Source organism: Pseudopipra pipra, chromosome 6, assembly GCF_036250125.1.
Source record: "Pseudopipra pipra isolate bDixPip1 chromosome 6, bDixPip1.hap1, whole genome shotgun sequence".
Lineage (NCBI taxonomy): Eukaryota > Metazoa > Chordata > Aves > Passeriformes > Pipridae > Pseudopipra > Pseudopipra pipra.
The window spans coordinates 5,491,877-5,497,576 of record NC_087554.1 but is presented as its reverse complement, the minus strand read 5'-3'; positions in this window follow the sequence as shown (position 1 = coordinate 5,497,576).

Below are 5,700 nucleotides of genomic sequence, written 5' to 3'. Positions count from 1 at the left end.
TTGACTTCCAAATTGGAAATATTTATCAAAATCTTCTTTACATAATGATTCCAATCCTATCTTATACTCACATTATCTCCATTCCCATCAGTACCATTTCCTATCAATTTGTATTAAAAAAAATCCTCTTGTGCACTGAGCCTGTGCATCCAGTTCAGCTGGTGCTGCACAGTGCAGTTCTAGAGCCATGGAAGAAGTGACTGTGGTGCTCATCAACTGCCAGCTGATATCAGGGAGCGATAAATACCATCCTACACTCGCAGTCTTTGTCAAGGACACTTCACAACCCAAGCTTGCAGGCAGCCACTCTTTCCCAAAAGGGAGCATTTCCACAGGGCAACCATTCAGGAGCAGTTCTCTCCCCAAAGTCACCTGCAATGCACCATATAATGTCATCATTATTAATTGTAATATTAGAAAGACCAGCTATTTCTGAACATGTTACCAGAAAAAAATAATATACAAACCTAGATTGTTCACAATGATATAAAAGGAAACACATGAAGTGCTTAACACACAATGCCCTGACAGGAATGTTGCTTACCTCCACAGCTCCTTTACAGACAGATTTGTCCCGACCTTGATGTTTAGGGAAAACAAAAGCCCATCCTTAGAAGCTAAAGTTTGGGGTATATTAATGGTCCTGAAATTCTTAAGTCAAAAATTTCAGCAACACTTCCTCAGATTTACACAGACATAAGTCAACCACCAGCCCAACAGCTGTGACCATTTCTGAGAGTCAACAGCCCAAAAATCAATCTGCCATCTCCATCTCCAACATGATGATCTATCACAAGGGAATTTGACAAGGATTACCTACTCCATTAACTGGGGGAAAAAACCAGCAAAAAGTACTGATTCATTTTATATCTAAAAATCACATGTACATTAGAGGGAGAGGTTCACTTGCACCTGCTGAATGTCACGCTCAGTTTTAAACCAGAAAGCTTAAATGATCACTTTGCAAAAAAATGTACAGGAAACAGGTTAATAGAGAGATTAAAGAATAACTAACACTGAATAATCAAAGTTAAAGTGCTGCAGGGCCTATATACAGCCTCATGCATGCCAGGATCAAGCTTCCCTTCTCAAATTTCCTTATATTGCCTTTGTTCTCCAGTTCTCCCATTAGCAAACTGATAACTAACCCTCCTGCTGTTTTAAAACTGATTTTTTTCAAGCTTTTGTAATATCCACCACTCGAAACCGACATAAAAACCTACAACTCAATGTCCCAATATTTTGTTTCATATAAATTCAAAGGAAGTTCCCAGTGCAATGATTAATGACATGTTTGTTGCCTTAAACAGCTTTGATATTTTAACATTTAATCAATGCTATTTTTTAAGGGGACAGGTTTCCTGCCACCCTGAATTTTTCTCATGATGCTTCATTGAACTCACATGGCTTAAATCTACAGTATGAAGACCTGTCAGCATTTCACTTACCTTACACACAGCTTTTTAATAACGCTGCTCCCAGTGTCTGGAATATTTTGGGAAGGTGTCAGTGTCAAAACACCACACAGCCCTAATATGCTGTATCACCCCCCAAGGAAGATGTGGCTGATGTTTATCACAGTAAAACAAACAACAGGCAGAAGGCACAGCACCCAGTGAGAAATTTTCTGTATTTCATATTTCCTCTTGCCATTTTAGTAGTAAGGACATTATAACATACAACCTTATTTTAAATAAATGGAATTCATTTGATGGAATGATTTTCTGTGTTCTGAGGCATAATCACCTCCTGTATGAGAATTAACATGAGCTTTGATTATTCCAATGGTAAAACAACCTGTCTTCAAGCTATTCCAACTGTCTAGAAACTCAAATGATTCCACTATAAAAGCAGTTATAGTCAATCACTCCTGTCACAACATTTGTATATCATTGGCTGTTGGCAAATGGGTCAGCTTGTCACAGGCAAAGTACTTCTCAGATGCTCTATTTCCTTCTGTCCCGGTTGGCACATGAAACAAGGACGTTACAGCTGCTCAAAGAGATGCTGCTGAATTTCAAAATGTATCCATCTGTTTAATTTCCTAAAACGACTTTAAAGAGTTGGATACAACAAACACATCTGCCATCTCAGCACCTTAAAAAAGATCATCTGGAAATTAACGGGCAAATTATAAGTCTTTTCAGATAGAGGCCCACAATGAAGCTTCAATACATGTGTAACATCTGTTCCACCTTCAATCATAACTGAAGGCTTTGCACCTCTGGCTTTCTGAAGAATTGAGGCAAGACTGGCCTTAGCTGTAACCAGCTCTGTATCTTCTAGTTCAGTGCTAGAATTTGTTCAGGAACACATCACTGGGCATCCATGTATTCAATTTTGTCACCGATGGAAGACTCAACTTGATAAAGTCTTGAGTACTGTGGTCTGATCTCATAGCTGACCCTGAGTAGACAGTTAGACTGAAGACCTCCTGAAGGCCCTTTCAATCTGAATTAGCCCAACTACTCCCAAATAAAATAAAAGATAAAATAATAGTTTTTAAAATCCATTAGGATCCACTGGAAGAACCTGAGGTGGAAATCAGCTATAAACAACAATCTGGCCCATCACAAGAAAATGTTTAGGCAGGAGGGCCAGCAGAAGATACCAGCAGATCAAATTTTAGGAAGAAAATGGCACCACATGTTTAAGTGTGATTTTTCTTTCAGCTCTTCTCTCACATCTCTCACAAACACAAATGTGTTATCACCTTGAATTATGTGAACAGATGCTTACATCTATGATTTGCAATTTACATTAACCCAATCTGCATCAACAGCCATTTCAACACCAAATGCAAAGCACAATGCCTGTTTTCACCCCAAGGTATAACATATGTGTAAACTGCAGCACCAGGATATCTCAGGAAGTTCCTTTGCTACCCACCGCACTCTCAGCATATTCTTTGGAGATCACAACCAAGGAGCTGCCATATCCACTGGAGAGGGGAGCGGGACACACAAGGACACAGAAGAAAGGCAGCCACTGGGGAATATGTCAACAACAAACTGGGAAGCAGGAGAGGTGCTCTGGTTAAATGTCCATGAGCTATAGGCCGAGACAGGCCTTCAGTAACAGAAATTAGTATTTGGTACACAATACTAGACCAAAACCTTTGAAGTGCATCACTTTGCAGCAGCACTAACACTGCTCTGTATGTACACAAACGAGAACCCAAATTTTCTTTGCTGTAAATAGCTTGTGCAATTAATAGCAGTGAGCTGTTCCTGTCTTTTTCCAATTACAGACTCAGGATAAAATGGCATATTAAGTTACCTCATGCAATTCTGGACCACCTACTGTTAGAAGAGCAATTTGAGGATGTGCTGCTGCTGCTGCTGTTAATCATCAAAATTAAAACCTGAAATAGCAAAGTTCACTTTCAAAAGTAGGATGATTTCCTACTGCAGGGATAACTTTCAATTACTTTCCCTTGCCAACAGTTATCACTTTTGTCTGAGATTTCTGGACTGAAACTTTGAACACAGAAATGCCATCATCCAGAAAACCTTTCAAAACATTTTGGGTCACCATTTTGGGTCTTTCAAAACAAAGCCATTTATTTACCCCTGGCTAATTACCTTTTAGTCTCTCTGCACAGACGCAAAATATTTGTGTTTCTACTTTGTCTTTTCTTTTACATTTTCAGACAGCTGCACCCATTTCCAAAATCCACCATGACGTTAGGAAAAAAAATTTCTTCTGGACAGTATTGTACAACAATAAAAAACTACAGCTATATGTATACACACGCACATGTATTGTGAGCTGAATAAAAATGTGGTGATGTCTAATTTGACCTGAGAAAACCAGAACAGCACTTTGACATAAACAGGAAAAGTTCCACACTATTTGCAACACAGCATCACAAAGCCAATTCCAATCTCTCTTACACTGAGCTGAACAAGCATTTCCAATTCAAAGGAGTAATTAGCATTCCATAAAAAAATTAGAGCACTAGCAAATACCAAAGCTTTAACTTGGCATTAGCAGAGATCAATGAGAATTCATCACTGTAAGCCCACCACAAGCACTTGCTGCCCAAATACACTGGGAGTGCTGGGACAAGCAGGACTGTGCCTACGCCACCCATGTTGCTCACAGGAAGCTTCAAACCTCATTAGGAAATAATTAAATATCAGGTATCATTCTTGTAAACATCATCATCATTTTTTTAAAGCTGACTGAGACTTCCCAGTCCAATACCTTGTTCTCAGCTCCTGATTATTTTGTCAAACTTTAACTCTCTGGTATGAAGCATGCGGTGCCAGAGCCCACCTCAGGCTGAAAATTTTGGAATGCTTTAGCCAAAATGCCAGAACCAAGGTAGAACCACCCATCATCACGTCCAAAAACACCAGTGACCTTTGCTTCGACAGCTCTGGCACTGCAGAGCTCTGAATAAGGAACTCACAGTTATGCAAGGTAGTTATGTTTGTGCCAGAAATAAGTTTAACGTGGTTTTTCTGAAAACACATACAACACAGCTAATTTAAAAATCACTTCAATTTACACATGCTCCACAAGAACACTTAAATTCAGCAGTTGAGATCTTCCTGAACACTATCCCTCACTGATCCCATGAGTTAGGGACCAGGCCCTCAGCTGAACTGAGCACTCCACAGCCCAGGGGGACCAGAAGAAACAAAAGGAGGTTTCTAACCATAAGGGAGGATAACAAGCCTCAAAAATAAAACCTGTAAGTGGGGCTGAGAGCATGGATTATGGCAGAACATGGGGTTGGAAACTGGTTCTGAAGAGGAAAGTGTGAAGAGCAACAATGGGAACCAGATTGGGATGAACACCCAGGTATAAAGAGAGAGATAGCATTAGGATATGGAAGCTCTGAACCTATAAAATACTACACAGTGTATGCCCCAAAATCAGGTTCGTATTTTATGCATAAAGTTAGTAAAATACTAATTTTCATTTTCCCAGTGTTTCAGTAGCTTATTTACATAATAGAGATTATGTGACCCCCATAATCCACCAAACCTCATTCGGAGATGAAATGAAGGGACATTACTGCCAATACAGTATTTAGGTATTAAACTGATCAGCACTATGCACTGGGAAACACCCAAGAGGAAAAATCCATGGGGGTGTGAGGAGGGAAAGAAAATAAAAATTTTGTGGTTAGAGAGGAATTTAGTTAAGTACAGTAAATAAATCAAAGAGTTTTACTGTTCTTTTTTAATTAAACATACTATTAAGTAACTTCTTGATAACTCACTGCTGTAAAAGGCCAACATTGGAAAAAACAGTGTATGATCATGTCCTTAAAAATGTATCATCATGACAAAAAGACTTTACATCACAAAATGCAAAAAGCAGGCATCTGGGAGATACTGCTTTTGGCTTTTCCTAAACTTTGGATCCTTAACCTTAGTATTTCAGCAACCCTAATATTCTCTTAACACTTCATTTGTTTAAGGAGTTTGATATTGTTTCCCAATGTATATTAGATGGTATATCAAAGAACTTCAGACACTTGCACGGAAGATTCACAGTGACATTATTTGTACATTATTTGTAATCTGGAAGGCCAGCAGATCTGCACACAGCCCACCCCTGTGCCCCACACAAACATCTACAACCTTTTCAGCATAGATGGGATCATAAAATATCCTGAGTTGGAATGGACCCCCAAGGATCATTGAAGTCCAACTCCTGGTACACCCCTCTCTGACAGTCATC